This window comes from Microtus oregoni, unplaced genomic scaffold (genome assembly GCF_018167655.1).
Source record: "Microtus oregoni isolate MIOR12 unplaced genomic scaffold, Mior012 000001F_ref0000356, whole genome shotgun sequence".
NCBI lineage: Eukaryota > Metazoa > Chordata > Mammalia > Rodentia > Cricetidae > Microtus > Microtus oregoni.
The window spans coordinates 42,262,210-42,283,438 of NW_024543060.1; the positions used below are offsets into that span (position 1 = coordinate 42,262,210).

At 35.6% G+C, this 21,229-nt stretch overlaps 1 protein-coding gene across 1 annotated transcript in view; it reads right to left on the minus strand.

Annotated features, from left to right (window-relative positions):
- Nucleotides 1-2,279: 2,279 nt before the first annotated feature.
- Slitrk6 (SLIT and NTRK like family member 6) overlaps nt 2,280-21,229 on the minus strand; it is a 72,641-nt gene continuing 53,691 nt past the window's right edge. Inside the window, exons 3-4 of the transcript XR_005976119.1 lie at nt 6,130-6,344; nt 2,280-2,312 (exon numbers count right to left, since the gene is read on the minus strand). The gene's annotated coding sequence lies outside the window, so the exon portion shown is untranslated. The remainder of the gene's footprint in view (nt 2,313-6,129; nt 6,345-21,229) is intronic.

Sequence of the window (21,229 nt, forward strand, 5' to 3'; positions counted from 1 at the left end):
AAGACAGGTCACTGGGTTAGATACCTGTAGATGCTAGATGCGTTTGTGCCCTGAGAGAGAGCTGCTTTGGGTTCAAATGCCACCTGTGACTTCTTTAAAGTATTACCTGTGTTAGGAGACATGTCCTATTTTGTCTTTCTGTTTCCCTAAGTCCTTGTGACCTGACAAAACTTTTGTGTGTTTTGATTTTTGTAGTCGAAAAGATCCTAATACAATACGTTTTGTTTATTTGTGATCCATATGTGTGGTCAAATGACAAAATAAAAATTTAATCTGGACTAATTTATAAGCAAATAAATTAAAATAGAAATGGCAAAAAAGATGTGATGAGACATACTTTTAGTAAAAGTCAATTTCTTATCGAAAGTTAAGGATTACTTTGAAATCTAAATTCTTGTGAGCAGTGTAAATGACAGACATCCAATATAGTAGGGAATATAATTCTTATTACTTTGGAAAATAAACAATATTTCATTTTCAAAGAAAGGCATCTCTTTTGCTCATGGAAGTATATCAGGTGTAAAATGACCTTAACTGAACAGAATTAAATAAAAGTTACAAATGATATATTTAGGAAGAAGTTTATGAGAAATCCAGCTTTCTTTAAAATATACTTTTCCTTTGATTACGTGTTATAAAAGAGAAGCTAAATAAGAAGGTGAATCCAAAGGCAAACACATAGGCATCCTCAGGAATATTAACCTTCATCAGGCGATGAAAGGAGACAGAGACAGAGACCCACACGGGAGCACCGGACTGAAATCTCAAGGTCCAAATCAGGAGCAGAAGGAGACGGAGCACAAGCAAGGAACTCAGGACCACGAGGGGTGCACCCACACACTAAGACAATGGGGATGTTCTATTGGGATCTCACCAAGGCCAGCTGGCCTAGGTCTGAAAAAGCATGGGATAAATCCGGACTAGCTGAACATAGCGGACAATGAGGAATACTGAGAATTCAAGAACAATTGCAGTGGGTTTTTGATCCTACTGCACGTACTGGCTTTGTGGGAGCCTAGGCAGTTTGGATGCTCACCTTAGGAGACCTGGATAGAGGTGGGCAGTCCTTGGGCTTCCCACAGGTCAGGGAACCCTGATTGCTCTTCGAGCAGATGAGGGAGGGGGACTTGATCGGGGGAGGGGGAGGGAAATGGGAAGCGGTTGTGGGGACGAGGCAGAAATCCTTAATAAATAAATAAATTTAAAAAAAATTAAAAAAAAAGAGAATAAACTACTATTAAGTCCACATAGTTTGTTCTATAGTCATTCTGCAATTTGACCACCAATTGCATCATTTTACAAAAGCCTTTTGTCTCCCCTTTGCCCCTCCTACCTCCAACTAGAGACATGCCCCATCCCCCATCAACTTCTGAGGCAAGTGGGAGAGCTGGCAGTGAAAGTATAGGTATGGGTGATCCCCTGTCCCTGGGCACTTGAGAGCAAGAGAACCCCCCCCCCCGGCTCATTAATGCAAGGAGTGAACTTGTCAGGGTAAAGCAGGAGAACTCACCCTGGTGGTTAGGACAAGGGAAAGTCAGCCAGCTGACCAACCACCGGCCCAGAACCAGGGTTATGTGTTGGCCCACCTCAATGTCCACACCATCTCTGATGTGCTGGAGCACATCACATCCACATTCTTTAGGACCTGTACTGTAGATCCAAAGCTGCAACATTTCCACCACACAAGGCAACAATAGGATATCCAAGAGCAGTCCCAAGTGAGGGCCCCACATGGATAGTATACCAGATACCCAAGGTGTCTATCCAGACCATTGACTGTTATGAGCAACTAAAAATAAAAATGTATGGTTAAAAAAGTTTACTGCATGACTCACTATGTCAGACTAAAGCTTCCATGATGAGATTCCCCAGCCCCGTTTCCCGTTTCTTCTTCTTCTTCTTCTTCTTCTTCTTCTTCTTCTTCTTCTTCTTCTTCTTCTTCTTTAATTTCATGGCTTTTGGGTTTGGGATGATGGTTTTGCTGCAAGGGCATAGGTCACAAAAAAAATAAATGGTATCAGGATGCATGATGAGAAAGACACAAAGACAAAATAATAAAAATTAAAAAAAAATAAATAAGAGCATTTAGAAACACAATGTTTTCTGCATTTAAATGTTGAACATTGTCATGTCTGGGAATTCTATGGATCTACTTCCCAGTCCTAGATATATGCAACCTAGAATAGTCAGTACATCCCTATAACTCATGCTTCCATTTCCCTACCTTGTCCAGAGATGTATCTTCTAACACACTTTTCTCCAAGTCAAACATCTCAGTTCCCCTTCTTGCCATTATATGGATCCATCTCTCTCTGGAAGACAGTGTCAAAAATACAAACAATCAAACAAACAAATAAAAAAAAACATGTCAAATTGCACAATTTAAAATCTCCAAAGCTCAAATGTGAAATAATATGACTAAAATAATATAAAAATAAGTCAATGGGAATATTAAGTAAAATGTAAACATATTGATAGAACTTGAAAAATTCTCTAGTACTAGTGACTGTGTGAATTACAATAAGAAAATACAACTGTATATTTAAAAAATGTTCATGAAAAGTGTTTCCCTTAAATTTAGTACTCTATAATCTAATGATAGATAGTAAAAATATTTTTTTTCTGAATACTCCACAGATTGGTGCAAGATCAAGCCTCCACCATTAGAATAAAATTATCCTTTTTTACATTTTCATATGCTTCGATACCCTTATAGTCTTTATTTTTTCTAGGATATATAGTTCATGATATTTGATGCATAACAAGACGTAAAAATTATCAGGGAATGAAAGGAAATCCAAAGTTATTTCAGTTCATCTCTGTGAGGTCATTTTTAAAAGTTTGACATGTAAGTTGGGAAATTAACTAATGGAAACTCACCTTCACTCAGAGTGGGGATGGCCACCACAGAGATGCCTTATTGGAGTGTCATTTAGTAGATGCTTGACTATGCAACCGTGACAGAGGGTCCTCACTGTTGCAAAACCCAACATAGCTACTAGGAGAGTCCAGTCCTGAGACTTCAGATCAATAGAATCACCAGGGTTTAATTATACCCTGCGATAATCACAGGTATTCAGCATTGAGGCAAGTTCATGAAACCTAATGTATGAGCTGCTGAGTATACTGGGCTCCATTCCAACATAACTACAGCAGAGAATGAAAGATTGTTTTTAAGCCCTCAAATTTAATGCTGCCCTTTAGGTATTTTGGACTTGCTTGCTTGCTGTTATTCATTTTCTTCCCCTGTTCCTTTCCCCCATTTGGAGTGATAATTTCCATCCTAGATGCTTCTCACAGTTGTATTTTGAAGACTAGTTTTTTTAGTTTCAAAGGTATGCAGCTATAAAGTAATTTCTATAGCTGAATTGTTCTTTTAGTCACACGAATGTCTCAGTTAGATGATATTTGATGAAACATGGATTCTGGTTGATCTTAGAAGGAGTTAAGAATTGAGGGCTATTGAAATTGACCCATCTATGAAGCATGTGAGCTGAACACACATTTGGGAATTGCATCAGACAAATTTTCTACCTTGCATGTGTCCATGCAAATTCTATAATTAAATATTAAACTCTGAGGTAATGCCATCATAGGCGTAGTGTTGAAATGCAATCTATCACATAAGTACTACCATCACAAGTGAGATATATGTAAATATAAGAGAGCACTGAAGGTCAGATCTGTCCTCTTCTTTATACATCGACAGATATAAGTAAAGAGCTCACATAAGGCACCATATCTACTGACACTTCCATATTAGGATTTCCAGAACAGTGAACTCGGGTGCAGCAAAATGCTATTGTTTCTGATTATTTTATCCCATATATGTTTTATCACAACCAAAAAGGACGGAGACAGTAAAAATTAGTAAGAAGGGTGTGGTGGTTTCAAACAACTAATTAATCTCCCCCTGTTGCAAGCAAGCTGGGAAAGAGATGCATGATGCAGTGTTGACAGCCTAAGAAGCAGTCAAATAAACAAAGGGCAGGGTGGGAAACTGAAATATATCACTTAAAGAATCTTTTAATGAAAAGCTAAAGGATAGAGCAAGGAATAGAATGCACACAAATATTTTGCTTTATTGTAGTGATAGGAATAAAAATGAAAATGATGTTTCTTTAAACATCTGTCATAGGAGGAAACAATATTCTAAGCACATTACATAAATATGGGAGGAAGAAAGTTGTTTTTGAAAACTCAATAAAATTAAGCAATAACAAATGTTGCAGACTCCCCTAATGACAGAGTACTGCCGTAATCAAGACTGGTGATGTCTGATACCTTTCTCACATGTTCAAACATAATAGTCCTATTTGGTTTGACAATATTTACATTACAGTCCTAGGGAAATTAAGCGAATTTATAAAAATCATCTCATTAATGTGACATTGTGGACTGAGACGATTAAGTATTTAGGGGACATATAATTCAAACACTGATTTTAGCTTTTTATGGTGTTACAAAAAAATTAAAAAGATTGCTTTACTCCCTACTCTGCTTCCAAGGTGAGGCTGCCAAATCCAGTTTAAAGGAGAAACAAACCAAAGAGATCACAGAAAGAAAACAATTAGACACACAGAAATGGTTAATCAAACTTACTACACAAGAAAATAACACAGCAGTTTTCTTTTAAAATAGACTTTTCTTTGGCTATATTTCTGATTTGATTTTCTTCAGCTCCATTGGAAGGCTAGTCATTGATTTTTTCTAATGTCTCTGACCTTTTGTTTTCCATATTAAAGAAACACTCATGGACAAGTGAGTTTTGAGAATATGTTACCAATTTAAGCAAACAAATCCATTCCCTTCCATAAGTCCAATTCCATACTGAAGTATTTTAAAGCAATTTATATTTAATTTTCAGATATCAAATAAATGTTGCAGTATAATATCTAACTTTCTGGATAGTTCCCTCAATGGTGTCATACTCTAAACTCCACAAGATACATGTTTAACTTCTCCCTCCTTGCAGTTAAATGGTGGCCATTTGAGTAGCTGGAGATCTGTAAATGAAAGTTGCCTATTTTGTCCTGAAGATCAGAATAGACTTAAAATGTGTAAAAAATTATCAATATTCTTTCTTGTTCCTATATATCTAATTTAAGCCTCATTTTGAGACATCCAAATTATTAGATGTTGAACAATGCAGAAAGATAGAATATAAGAAAAACAAGGTAAAGAAATTTTCTTTTAATGGAATTGAAAACAAGAGTAAAAGAAGAAATTTTAATATGCTGAACATGTTCACTTACATATTAATTTTAATTCATTTCAAATTGTAGAGAAAATAAGGTTTATTTATAATTTAAATATTTGTTACTTTAAAGCACAATGAAATTACCTATAATTGAACATGTTCTATATACAAAATAAGCATTTAAATATTCATTTAATTATATATTCTTTTTAATTAATCAATTAATTATTTGTTCCCAGCCTAATTATAGTTTCTCTCCGTCCTCTGCTTCCAGCCACTTTCCCCATCCTGCTTCCTCTTCCTTATCTTCAGAAAAGTGCAGGCCTTCCATGTCTTTCAGCCAGTCATGGATAACACATTGCACCAGGCCTAGGCACCACCGTAGGAGGAACCCAGACTAGGAATCCAGCAGGAGGAAAGGGTCCCAAGAGCTGGCAGCAAAGTCAGAGACAGAGCCCATTCCCTCTGACAGGAGTCCCATGTACTATAATAGGTTCTTAGAAAGGAAGTAATGATAAAAAGCATAAAGGAAAATAACAGAAACATAAAATAGAACTTTAAAAATCCATAGTACCTTGGTTACTGCTATTATACATTTAAATCTACATTGAGAAGAACATTTTATGAAAAACTGGCATAAGTAAACAACTCAAATCTTGGTCCATTAATTTATGCTGAAGACTAGAGAAGAGTCTATAAAAAGATAATAAGACTTATGTCAGTGCATTCAACCTTCATTTTAATAGAGATTTTTCTCATGACATCATACATCAACTGGAATTAATAATTAACCACAGAATGTTAAATCGAAAACCATACAATACATATTTTGCTCTGCAGCTCCTGAAAGCCCCCCCTAAAATCTAATGCACATAACAAACTTTAACATATTTAGAGAAATTGAAATGACTCCATGTACCCTATCTTACCAGAGTGCAGTGAAATGAGTCTTGATCCACGGAGCTCCCTGCTGAGATCTAATAGGAAAAGAACCTATGCAATCCTCCAGACAATGGGAGCAGATGTTCTCGGGGCTACTCCTCCATATCCTGGAGAGTCAGGTGGGTGTGTGTCTACCACATCAGGTGCTCTGTGAAGCTTTCCTGGACCTGCCTTTCCTTCAGCAGTAGATGTTATAGTTGTCCTGAGTTGATATAATGAGATACCATGAACCAGGTGATTTCTAAGCAACAGATTTTTTTTTTACTATTTTTTAATGTTCCTGCAAGCTTTTAACATGACAAGAACAGTTTGACTTATCTCTGTCTCCTCACACAGCATGAGAAATAGTAGTAAACCTATAGCATCACAAATGGCTTCACCCTAATAATAGAAGATCCTCAAGATTTCACTGTCTACAATTTCCTTCAGATGAGATTTCAACACGTGGATATTGGAAAAGTACATACTTCAGTAGCAATATTACAACGAGGATCCTGAACAGAGGCAATATCCTTCTCCTAACTCTCCTAAGCTCTTACAGACCTGCATCCTGATACATTCTCTGGGCTCATTGCTTGTGTGGGCTTCTCAAGCAACTAATTTGTGAACACATAACATTTTTTTCTCAGTTTATTTTTGTATATACCACACATAATTAGCCTGGCTTTGATTTCCTCCTCTGAACAAGTAGGTATTACCACTTAACTCCACAGGCTAAGGAGAGTCATGCGGAGAATCTGCACACGTCAGCATAAGACTGACCTACTTTACACTCTTTCTTTCCTAAGCTATTGTTCTTTGCTTTGTTGTACTTCTCAATAATAGAATCATATACACACGTCCTTAGTATCGTTTCCAACAGATGTTTATATCTTTTAGTATAACGCATACTGTGAATAATGTCTGATATTAACATTATGTATGTTTACAAAGAAATGATAAAGTAGAACAATATTTGAAGAATATTGTAGGAGGGAGTGGGCCACTTGTTCTTCCCAGGCTCCTGGCTAGCTTACACCCAAAACAATCATATAGAAACTGTATTCATTAAATCACTGTTTGGCCCATCAGCTAGGGTTTCTTACTAGCTAACTCTTTTATTAATTTAACCTGTCTCCATTAATCTGTGTATCACCACGTGGCAGTGGCTTTCCGGGTAAGATTCTCAGCATCTGTTTCCGGCAGCTCCATGTCATCTCCCTGATTCTGTCTTCTTCTCAGCATTTTCTTTTGTTTTCCTTGCCTACCTACGTTCTGCCTTATCAACAGGCCAAGGCAGTTTCTTTATTAACCATTAAAAGCAACACATATACAAAAAGACCTCCTACGCACTACCCCAGAATATGTTTGTTTAAACTAAATGTTTAAACTAAATTTTATAAACACATATAAAATAATATGTTGGCTATATCTGAACTACAAAGAATTAATATCATTATTTTGCCTTTAATTTTGAGAAAAATGTAAAAAAAATAACTATTCAGGTGTGGTTATAGGAAGATGCAATGTATTCTAAGGAAAATGACAGTGTAGCTGACTGGTTTGATTTCCTTATCTTAAAAATAAATGTAATCAAGTTAAGCATTTTCTAGACCGTGAAGCATCGCCTCAGATTGTGGATGCAGGACTTTTATATTACCCTCCTGCAAAGTGCAGGGAAGATCATGGAAGAGGAGGCTGAAAGAATTGAAGAGCTAAAATAGAAAGTGTCCCTTTCTTGTCATGACATAGAGAATACAATCTTTGACTCACAGAAATTGCAGTTATTCATGTCAACAATCAAGTTATGAATGGAGACATAGCTAGTGGGGCCCTGTCTTTCCAAAACGAACTTGTGGTTTTCTAACAGTCATCTTCAATACTCGTGTAAAATTGGTGCGTACATTTAGCTCCAGTGGAGAGTATCAATAATGACCACACAGATGGTCTTGTTTAAAATCAGTGGATCACAAGACATAACAGAAAAGAACTGAACATTGGAAGACATTTTTGAGAAGTGTCTTATGACAGAGATGGGAAGTGAAAGCAATTATGTTTTTTACACATGTATTAGGTCAAAGAATAAATTTAATTAATAATTATTTCAATTTTACTTTTATTTTGAAATGAATATATATTATTATTAAAAATGTACTAATAAATAAAAACATCACACATCCAAATTAAACAGACACATATCTGTACATATTAATAAATTTCTATGCAGTTGAAATAATCACTTAGAATAAAAGCCGTGTAGAGTCATATTAAATTTTAAAATTTCAGTATTGAATATATTTTATATATTTTTCCACTTTTTAAAAATATTATTTTTATGAATAAAAATTCTAATTTATTAGTAATTAAACAGAAAACTAAAAAAAATCTAGAAATACTTCAATGAAAAAAATTTCTTTAATGAGAAATGATAACTTTACCTTGAGACTAATGTGGGATGTCCTTCTGTGTAACTGTTGCTTTATTGGACAAAGAATAAAGCTGTTTTGGCCAATGGCTTAGCAGAGTAAAGTAAAGCAAGAAATCTGAACAGAGATATAGGGAAAGAGTAGGGAAAGTCAAAGAGACACCAGGTAGCTACCAAAATTGAAAGACCCGTAACCTTTCTGGTAAGCGACAGTCTCGTTGCAATCCATAGAAACGTGACAATTCAAGATGTACTAGCTAGTTAGAAATATCAAAATTGTTGCCAGAGAAAGAAAGGAGAAAGGGAGTGTGTATGTGTGTTTGTGTGTGAAAGAGAGAGAGAAAGAGTGAAAAATATACAATTAATACATAAAATGGATAAAATTTCAAAACAAACAAGGTAAATATATGATAGAATGGAAAAGTAATTAATATCCACATAGCTGCTATAACAGAAATGAATGAAAAAACACTCACTTGTAGCTGGTAAGAGAGGAAGCATTAGAAAAAAAAAAAAGGCCTGTTTCTTTTGACTGACATTCATTCTGGTTTTCCCTAAAGATTGGTTGAAGGTTGAGAGTATGCTATGATGCCATTTATATTTACTTAACATGTGTATTTCAGTGATATTTTATAGTTTGTCATATTTTTAACTGGAAAATATATTTTACAATAAAACAGTGAATAATAATTTTATTTAGAGGTCAACTACTGTGGGAAGTTTCCAAATCACGGAGATCTCCTTTCATGTTTTATAACTAACTGGAAAGCAGGTGATGACAGATCTAATATTTTTGGCAATATAAAACTATTGAGTCTGTAGAAAAGTAAACAAATATATTATTTTATAAATTTGTTTGGTTCTTAGAGTCAAATAGCACTGAAATATTATCTATAAAAGTGACTTTAAATTACCAGTAAATAAAATTACACTGTAGAGAAAAATTTCATATACATAATTGGTAGATTTATCTTTATTACAAAAGATTGATCACACCCTTTTGTGTCATCAGTGGTTGAAGGTTGCATAATATGTGGTTATTTCACTATTCCTTTGTTAAGACAGAGAGCAGTTTAACCCAGTGCACCCTTCCTATTTAATAAAGGCAATGTTTCATGAGGAAACAACAGTGTATGTGTTAATTTTTGTACTCAAGTGTTGATGTATTCCAAGTAACAGTGTTTTATAATGCAATATAAGTAATATTATATACACAACTAATAACTTGTTTAGGAACATTATCCAAGTCAATGTAGAATTTTTGTTTTGTTTTGTTTTGTTTTGCTTTTTTGTTTTTTGAGACCAGGGTTTTGCTGTAGCTTTAGAGCCTATCCTGAAATTAGCTCTTGTTGACCAGACTGGACTCAAACTCACAGAGATCTGGATGCCTCTGCCTCCTGAATGCTGGGATTGAAGGCATGCACTACCATCACTGGATATCATGCTGAATAATTTTTTAATGAAAATAACAGCATTTACGTAGGATAATTTTAATAAAAATTCAAATTGGTTTTATCCGTTAACACTTAGCCAAGTCCTCCATTTTAAAATTCTAGAGAATACTGACATCTACATTTAAAAATTAATAAGTTATGGAATTCATAATTCCTTTTTAGAGAGCCTCTTTTTCTACATCTTTCAAAATTACTGAAATAAAACCTAAGTTTATCTTGTATTAGACTTAGCAAAAACATCTATTTAACTATTACCTTTGCTTCACAGAGAAAATGTTCTTAGTCACATGAAATGACTAAACATTTTTTCTAATGAATTTGTGTCAATAAAGTTGAATGTACAATGGAAATCCATAAACTTCTAATTATAATTTCCAGAGCTCCAAGTAGTTCCATAAAAGCCATACCTAAAGGTGTCACACTAAATTTAACATGAGTCTGAACTTTCAATATATATTTACTGAAAGCATTAATAAATGTAAAGTTTATCTTTGTAACACTCCATATAATTAAATTCAAAACTTAAAACAAAATCTTTTAAAATACATGTTAGAATTTTGGCTTTAACAACAGTAATAATATGAATCTCATTTCTTTCCAAGATCGTTGCTAAGTGAGGTAAAATTTTATGAAATTCTTTGTTATTGTCATTGTCAGTTCTGAGAAAGGAACTGAATATTTCAAAGCTAGTTCTCATTTTCACTAATTACTGGAGGTCCTAGAGTAAGTTCATATGTCCAACCCTGTCTAAAATTAAGAAAGTTACCATAGTTTTCTTATTTTATGTTGTGTTAGTAAACCATGAATAAAATGAGAGTGGATTGTGGGTGTTAAACATAGCTATTGGGTGGGCATTTTATCTTTCAGCTGCATTTTTTTCAAGAAAGATGTGATTTCAAATCATCAATATAATTGTTTAGTTTAGTACATATTTATCATATCATATAAGAGTATATAAGTTTCTTTTTCGTTCTTCAACCAAACATATACAAAGTATATCTCTATGTCTCATAGTGTTAAAGGATCAAGCTATAAGATATGGGAGTAGTGGGGCAGTGGGGGCACACACCTATATCCCAGCGCTCAGGATGAAGAGGCAGATCTCTGTGAGTTTGAGACCAACCTGGTCTACAGAGCAAGTTCTAGGATAGGCTTTAAAACTACACAGAGGAACACAGTCTTGAAAAACAAAACAACAAACAAAAATATGGGTGCTATTGCATTGAAAATGTTGTTACTCTGTTGCTACATAGTTTGATCAATTTCTGTGGAGCAAGAAACAGAAAACTTGGGGTTTGACGTAAAGTTATTCTGGCATCTTCAAGTCCAATCTTCCAGAGACCTATTTCCTCCTAAGATGCCCCACTTGCTGAAAGTTCCACAACCTCCCCAAATGAAGATGCCCAATATGGGGCATCTATTATTGGTGAGCTGTTAAAAAGGCTTGTTTCTCCTCTAGAAGACTTGGACTCATTTCCCAGCACCTGTACAGTGCTAACTAAAGTTTCAGGGTGTCAAATGTGTTTCTAATATCCATGTGTTCCTATGTATGACAATATGTTGTACATGCAAACACACAGGCACATACACATATAATATGATAAATAATAAAAGCTTGTAGAAACTATAGATTGAATTCCATAATAGTACTTTCTTGGTTTTCATAATATTAAAATGATAAAACTGCATAAAATTAAATTCTCAATTCTTTAATTGCTATGAGTATTTGGTGATTACTCTGCACGTAGCACAAAGTAACACAGCTTAACTTCTCAGAAACTGTTATCAGATAGCATTGGTTCCCCTTTAAAGAAAGGATCCCACCTCTCTCAAATATAAAAGAACACTATCATAACCCATAGCAAATTCACCATGAATGGTACATTTAATGTGGGGTGTCATGATATATTTTAGAATTTATTATAATAAATTTATTCAAAAAGTATAAAAACATAAAAGTTCTGTTTAATACCACAATTCTAAAAACTTTAACTTGAGGAAAAATGTAAGGTGTCACTCAAAAAGAATTTATGACCATTCTTGAGAATGCAAAATGGAGCAATTTATTTTATTGCACAACCGTTGACAGTTATTAGAAGTCACTGACTTTGAATCCAGTTCTGCTTGTCCATGCTGTCAGAATAAAATACATCTTGTCATTTAGTTCCCTAAAAGATGCTACAATTTCTTCATGCGGTATCAGGCAAATATTGGTCTCATCTTCTTATCACATGCAGAAAATGAAATTTCTGCTAGCGGTCTTATCTTGGTTAATTTCTGGATTTCAGGAAATTGTGTTTGTTTAGCTGCATGCTATCTGAGCTAAACATAGATTTTTTCCTGAAAACTGAATTAAAGAGTAATTTTCTATATAGAGAGGGATTCTGTCGTATGAGAGTCAAATATATATTTTAGATCAAATTCTAATGCAGAGCTAAGGCCTAATTTTCTGGGGTCAGCAACAATTTGCCAAGCACAGGAAAGTAAGACTCTTAGTGCACTGAAATAACTTTCTTCAATATCTACATTTTTAATTCTACAAATTTACAACGATTATTGTAATTATACATATTTTAATATGTTATAAAATATTCTCATTGGACAAAAATGGAACTATTAATATAAATAACAAATAAAATTAGCATACCTGAACATTCACAAAACCATAGAACTGTGACTTGCATTCGGCTTGTGTTTCTAAGATCTCCTACTTACTGTGTGTATTAAAAGAGAATAAGAATATTTTTATTATATCTTCCTACCTTAGAAATAAATAGCCTGATGTAAAATGAGCTGTTCATTTCATGAGGTAAAGTCACATTACTGCATGTTCTTGACATTGTTTGTGGGCAGTAAAAACGACATAGAAACCGAGTGTTGTTTTTTTTTTTTTTTTTTTTCGAAAAGGAGAAAAAAAAAAAAACAAGTTTCCACCTCCTCCCAGCCTCCCATTTCCCTCCCTCCCCCTCCTCCCACCCTTCTCCCCCTCCTCCCACCCTTCTCCCCCTCCTCCCAACCATCTCCCCCTCCCCCCACTCCTTTCCCCCTCCCTCTCCAGTCCAAAGAGCAGTCAGGGTTCCCTGCCCTGTGGTAAGTCCTAGGTCCTCCCCCTTTGTCCATATCTAGGAAGGTGAACATCCAAACTGGCTAGGCTCCCACAAAGCCAGCACATTAAGTAGGATCAAAACCCTGTGCCATTGTCCTTGGCATCTCATCAGCCCTCATTGTTCGCCATGTTCAGAGAGTCCAGTTTTATCCTATGCTTTTTCAGTCACAGTCCAGCTGGCCTTGGTGAGCTCCCAGTAGATCAGCTCCACTGTCTCAGTGGGTGGGTGCACCCCTCGTGGTCCCGACTTCTTTGCTCATGTTCTCCCTCCTTCTGCTCCTCATTGGGACCTTGGGAGCTCAGTCCAGTGCTCCAGTGTGGGTCTCTGTCTCTATCTCCATCCATTACCAGATGAAGGTTCAATGATGATATGCAATATATTCGTCAGTATTGCTCTAGGATAGGGTCAACCCCGCAACAGACAAAGGTCTGATCTCCAAAATATATAGAGAACTCAAGAAACTAGACTTTAAAATGCTAATTAACCAAATTAAAAAAAAATGGGGCACTGAACTGAACAGAGAATTCTCAACAGAAGAAGTTCAAATGGCCAAAAGACACTTAAGGTCGTGCTCAACTTCCTTAGCAATCAGGGAAATGCAAATCAAAACAACTTTGAGATAACAACTTTGAGAAACCCAGTGTTGAATGGTTGCTTGACATGGTAAAAGAAAGAAAGATAATGATGGATGCAGGCAAGGTAATTTCTGTTGTTATTGTTGTGCTATTTATGCTGCTATGACAACGTGACTTACCAAGGATAATGTCCTGTAGCCTCAGCTTGAAAAGTTCAAACAAATGTGCAGTCAAGTTTAACACTTGATAAAGGCTCCCTCTCTGCTTATAAAATTATGACCTATTGCTAAGTTCTCACATCATGTGAGGCAAAGGGATTGCAAATGAAATCTTAGAATTAACTTTCTCCTCAAGAGAGGCAAGCATGGGTACATAAGTACCTCTTAAATAGTTCACTTCTTAATAGAATTCTCTGAATAACTAAATTTGACCACCTGACTTTGGAGGAAATGAATTAAAATCATAACTATATTTATATATATTAAAGTGATGACCATATTTATAAATTTGATTATATCATAATTATTTTCTTTATTTTTTCTTTTACTGAAAATAGTTTTTTTGAAAATAGTTTTTTTTTATACAATGTATTTTGATTATGGATTCACCTTCCTAAACTCTTCCCAGTTCCTCCCAATCTTCCGTCTCTTGGTATCCAAACACTCCCTGCTCTTTGTCTCTCTTTTGAAAACAAACATGCATCTAAAGATGAAGAATAAAAATAAAGTAAGATAAAACAAAAAGAACTAGGAATAATATTTATTCTTTTGAATAAAACAACAGAAGAAATGGAGCCAAAGAAAAAGTACTACTAACATAGAAACTCAGAGGCACACAAAATCACACGCACACACACACACAAATTCCATTAAACCTTGAAACTGAAAGCCAATATATTTATGTAATCTGTGATTTATGTGATCTGTGAGGTTAAAAAAAATCTGACACAAAGATCAAATGATCACTGAGAAAGATCAAAGTACTGTTGAAGTCATTTTGTGTTGGCAAACTACCTCTGGCCAAGGGGCCTATCCTTAACAAGTATTTTGTCTCCCCAGTGAGACTCCCTTAGAGAAAACTAATTTCTTATTTCAAGTGGCTCTCAAGTGGAGGTAGTTTTTATGTTTAAGATGGAGGAATGTGTCCATTTCTCTTCTCAGCTGTAGGACTCAGTCTGTGCAGGCCCATGTGGGCTCTACACATGCTGCCAGAGTCTCTTTAAGTTCTTATGTACATCAGTCCTGACATGTTTAGAAAGTCCTGTTTCGCTAGGGTCTTCAATCCATTTTGACTTTTACATTCTTTCTTCCTCCTCTTCCGGAGGATTTCTTGAGGCCTGAGTGTGGGGAGATTTAATGGAGATATCCCACTGAGTGTGTTAAAGTCCTTCATTCTCCTATCATTTCCTGCCTGTAGTTTTCTATATTTGTTACCACCTGCTGCAGGAGGAAGAGTCTCTGAGAAAGGTTGAGCAAGATTCTGATGGATGAGTATAGCAGAATGTCATTAAGAGTGGCTTAATTGCTAAGTTTCTTTAGCAAAGTAGTAGCATTTGGATTTCTGCTAAGTCCCTGGGCTATCTGATCTCAGGTTCTTGGTTATCAGAGCAGTGTTGGCTATGAGTTCTATATCATATCTGAAAACAAATCAGATATGAGCTGGTTACTACCACAAGCTGTGTGTCTCTATTGCACCATGGTATCTTGTAAGTAGGTCATCACTGTAGATTAAGGATTTGTAGCTGGGTTAATGTTTACTTTTATTTTTTGGTAGACTATGCTGGTACTGTGAATACTAGTCCTTAGAAATGAAGGCTCTAGATGGGACCAACATTGCTTTTCCATGTTCACCCAGTAGTGTAGGTATTTTTTTCAGCAATAGGGCCTTATTGTCAGCTTGTGTAGAGCAACCAATAGCCTCAGTAATAGCAGGGTTTGTTTTGCGGATATACATAGGACCCTTTTTGCCAACAACCCAATAAAATGTAAACCAATCCCCGTACTGCAAGCATTATTTAGTGAGGAAGAAGTCAAGGTGGTGATCGGTCTCTCCATTATTTGTCAATTTTACTTGATTACATTCATATATGTATATTTCTAGAGAGCTTGTGCTGTATTACATATCCACGGCCCCTCAAATGCCCCCTTCGTTGTAGCAATCTCTCCCTGTATTCCTTTCATTATTTCCTCTTCATTTCCCTTCACATTTGATCTTCCCTTTTCAGTCCACCCCACACACAACCCATCCATCTATAATTATCTAGTCTAAGACCTCTTACACGGGAGATCCATCCCTCCTCTATAGTCACTCTATAGCTAAAACTTGGGTTTATGCATACGATAGCTTGCTTATCAATGACTTAACAGCTAATAGTCTCAAATTAGGAAATATAAACCATATTTGCTTTTCTGGGTCTGGGTGACCTCACTCAGGTTATTTTTTTTTTTTTAGCTTTTTCCATTTACTGAAAATCTCCATGATTATATTTTAAGAACTGAGTCCATTGCATTAATATACTACATTTTCTTTGCTCTTTTATCTTTTGATGGATTGTTGGATTGTTTCCAATTTCTGACAATGAAAATGGTTGAGAAAGTGCCTCTTTGGTAGGGACAAATCCTATAAGGGACATTCCCAGAAGAAGTATAGCTGGATCTTTAGGTAGATTCATATCTTCCTAAAGAACCACCACTATCTCCATAGTGGCCATACAGACTTGCAGTCCTGTAAGCAATGAATCAAAGTACCACATACTCCACATTTTCATGTCACTTGTTTTATTAACCTTGGCCATTTTTTTTTCCCAACACAACGTTTGTATTGATTATTTCAGAGTTTCAAATAATGCACCCAATCACATTGACCTCCCATTCCGCCCAGATACACCTAATACTTGTAACCTTCCCAAGAAAAATAAATAAATACATACATACATATGACTCCCCCGACACACACACCCATATACTCATTGGCGAATGGTCAAATTCCCAGTGACCAGCCCTCAGAAGAACTGGATTTAGGAGGCTCATGTCTTTAATCCCAACACTAAGGAGGCAGAGACAAGTGGATCTCTACGAGTTCGAGCTCTGACCTACAGAGCTAGTTCCAGGACAACTAGAGCTGTTACTCAAAAAAAAAAAAAAAAAAGAATTTTTCATATCCCCACCCTCACCAAAAAGATATGAACTGTGAAAAACTACACTTCGGGAAATTTATTTATTTTACACCCCAATCAAAGTTTCCCCTCCCTGTCCTGTTGTGAGTCCCTCCCCTCCCCAATTCTCTCCCCACCTCTCACTCCCACCCCTTTCCCAATCCACTCCTGCTCCACTATTTTTTCTGCAGATACTAACAGCGCTCACATAAATATCAGCCGCCATGGTATATCAAGTTGTAGTGAGACTAGGCACCTTCTCTTCTATCCAGGGTGGATAAGGTAATCCAGAAGGAGAAATGGGTCCCCAAAACAAGCAACACAAACAGAGGCAGCTCCTGCTCTCAGTGTTATAAGTCTAACTTGAAGATCAAGATACATAACAATAACATATATGCAGAGGGACTAAGTCATTTCCAGGAAGGGCCCCTATTTGTTGATTCAAACTCTGTGAGTCCCTATGAGGCCATGTTAGTTGATTCTGTGTTTTTGTTTTTTTTTTTTTGGGGGGGGGTTCTTTTTTGTTTTAGTTTTTGGTGGTGGTAGTGTTTTTGTTTGCTTGTTTTTTGTTTGTTTGTTTTCGTTTTTGTGGTGCCCTTGAAACCCCTGGGTCCTACAAGCCTTTCTTGCCCTCTTTCTCAGGATTCACTGAGCTCCACCTCATGTTTGGCTGTGATCTTTGCACCTGTTTCATCAGTTGCTAGGTGAAGCCTCTCTGACCACAGTTGGGCTAGGCATCAATCTATGAGTGACTTCATGTCAAGATTGTTTCAATTTTTAGCGAAAGAGAGGGGAAGTGAGATTGTCACAGAAACCTTCTGTATCTCTCATTTTCAACATGTGTCTGCAGTCATCTATAGCACTGCAATAGAGCTACGCCGCCCTTTACAGTCAGCAGCAGAACATATCATGGGCTACCACATGGTTTCTGGTGACAGTACAGACCACGGACATCAGCAAGGACCTCAGTTGCAGCATGAACCACAGACGCAGTCATGGTCCCAGAGGCAGCATGCTGGTATCTATGTATCAGGGTTGGAGAAAATTATAATTCTGGGTGCTGATGATTACTCTTGTTTTTGTTGGCTGAGTGTTCTGATTTGGGGATTATGTTACCCTCCAAGTTTCTCAGGAGACTCTGTGGCATCGTTGCCTGTAGGGAATCTTTTTGAAACCTGCCAGGTTTGGCCACTGGTGGTCCCCAGTAAAATGTGTGTCTAAGAATTAGGAGCAGACACTTAAAAGTGAGGGTGGGCTGGAAGGGCTTGAGTGGGCTGGGAGGGCCACAGGAGGAAGACATGAGGGATGTGTCGCCAGATCTTTGTAGACCACTGAAAATGAGAGAGGAGGAGGAGGAGAAGTCACACGAGATGTAGCATACGCTACTAGGGATTGCATTCGGAAGAAACTAGAGATAGTGAAGATCACCTACCTGATTCTTTGACTGGAGAGGCCACTGCTTCTAGGGAATCCACTGTATTTGTAAGCTAAAGAGAAATATGTGTACTGACAGTCCTCTTTTTTTGAGAATAAAACAGCTGTGTATTATACACAGATATATGCTTATATATTTACATATACATGTTTATGATTTTACTTTATGAATGAACTTAATTTTTTCTAATATTTTATAGTTTTTTAAATTGCTCCAAGTGATGATTTATAGAAGACAGAAGTATCTCAGTTCAAGTAATGCACACTTGACATAGTGTTTTAGAAACAGATATTTTACTTAGAATAGTTGTATAATGGAACATTGTTCTGTAATTTGTTTTAATTTCAGTCTGTCACCAGATCTCTCAGTTGTAGGGAGGATAATACTTTGCAGTTATTTCAATAATTTTTTATGACATAACATCTTCTTTGTAAGTTTTATAAAGTAGCAAGATAAGTAATGTGTTTTTCAACAATCTCTAACTAAATATCGTTAATAATTTTCAAGAGACTTTATTGTAAATGAAAATATTCCTATGTTTTTAAAGCACTGACAAAATAAAGTTTTAGTAATTTGACTCAAGGTAACACTTTAAGAGACACATTTTCTTCTTGTCCATTGTAGAATGAATCAGTATAATGATTTCTCTGCACCTTAAAACACTTATGGAAAAACATGAGAAAGTGCATTGAGGCATAGACACCAGCTCAAGTACATCTTCATGATAGACAAAGACTGCTCTAGCTTCTTTGCCAGTATAACTAAAAAATTAATCTCATATACCACATAAATGTTATTCATGTACAACAAGGCTGGGTCATTTAAATACTTCTATTTATATTTTGAAATATTATGTCTCAATAATTGGAACATTATGTGTCTGCATTATAGCTATCTAGATTGTCCATGAGACATACCCTTTACAAAATTCAATTTAAGATATCTAGAGGGAACAAAAAAAAATTCTACACAATTTACCAATGGATGTTTTACTGATGGTAAAGTAAATTAAATGGATGACCCATGCTTGACTCTACCAAAAACATCCCCTCAGGTCTAATTCTCCCTGACTTACACAGTGTCCTTGGCTTGTAGCAATGATAACAAATGGAATCAATCAAAAAGTATTTGGTTCAGCCCCTATAGTGGAAGCTGAAGAAGCACAGTGGAGCCATATTGATGGATGGCATAAATGATTCGTTAAGTCACTTCTCTGCGTCTGTAGGGAGGACAGGATCAAATGTGCTTTTTTTGATAAATATAACTGTTACTAGAAAATTAAGTCAGATCATTAATAGCCCAGGAAAGAGAATGAACAAAGACAGAAAACTGCTTCCTGCCCTAGTCTAGATCAAGTTCTGTTTATTGTAGTGTAAACGTGAAAACATTATGTTTTGCCCAAACTTTGTTATTGATGAAGTCATGACCACTGACTATATTTTTCTGAAGAATTTCTCATGGTCTTTATCTTTCAAATCAGAAAAAAATTGTAAGAAAAATTCCCCTAATATTCCATAGTTTATGATAAATTCTAGCAAATACAAGTATGGTGAAGGTTAAAAACAGAACTTAGAAACACAAGAGGAATGTTACTGACAGTGGATTCGCCACCTAAAAATGCAAGTCAAAACAGGTAAATATTTTATAAGAGATTAAGTCTCTGGAATGTGTCCACAGGGACTGGTTACTATCAAACAGAAAAATGTCAAATGGCGAAGATTAACTGGCAACATTAGTGGAGTCTTTTCTTTCACATGTTTTCATCTGTCAGTGTTTATCCTGTTCCTTCTCAGTGTATTTAATTCCTCCCAAAGGACTGGAGGAGAAATCTTGTAGCAGATAATTAGTATTCGTACAGACTCATAGTTCAAACAAGTCTGTGTTACAATTTTGATGGGGTTTTGATAATAATCCTAAAACACACAAAAGCTATGATTCTTGTTTATTCTGTTTCTGTGAGCTGTATCTGTAAATATCTGATTGATGTCACTATAATCTTAGCATGTGTAATTGTGATGCTTCCTTCTAAGAATCAGCTACTGAAATTGTTGAAAAAGGGGCTAAAGATATAAGAGGTTTACAAAAGGTAATAAGAATGAGTTAGTTATTCAGTGAATATTTCTGATATCTAAAAATATTGCTGTGAGACTTGCTTTGCTAAATATTAAAAATTGTTAGAAACAATGTTTTACTTTTGTTAGTTTGCAAAAAAATACAGTGTTGAAGCAACTCTAGTTGTAACTAAGTAATAAATCTAAACTGTTGCTGCCAGCAAAATGTTTGATAGAGCTAAATGAGAAAATGCTTAGCATAATGCAATGTTACAATATTATCTTGTAATGTAATTCCCAAAACATTAGCACAATTCTATATCTATTATATTCATTTATAATATAATCTCTACAAATGTTCCTACAGCAAATGTGCTTTTACAAAGTGATACTAATTTTGAAACAATATTTTAAGAAATAGGCTGACTATATCAGGATTAAATTGTTGGTGGCATTTTATATTTGTTACAGTAGTATAAATTCAGCAATAGAATCAATACTTCATTAAAATAAAAAAAGTATTATCTCTTTCATAATTGTACATTTTATATTAAATGAGATAATAAAGTCAGAAAAAACATGGAACTATGTCATTTTCTTATGCATTTCTTAAGATCCTTATTCAAACAAGATAAAGAACTAAAGTTGGATGAAATATATCTCACCCTACTAGTGCAGATGATGATGATGTATTAATGTCGGATTCCCATCTGTATGCTGTGAATACCATTGGTTAATAAAAAATCTGCCTTAGACTGATAGGGTAGAATACAGCTAGCTGGGGAAAAATAAACTGGATGCTGGGAGAAGGAAGGGCAGAGTCAGAGAAAAAGACATGGAGCCCGGATGAGAGACAGACATGCTAAAACATTGCTGGTGGGCCACAGCCTCGTGGTAAAATACAAAA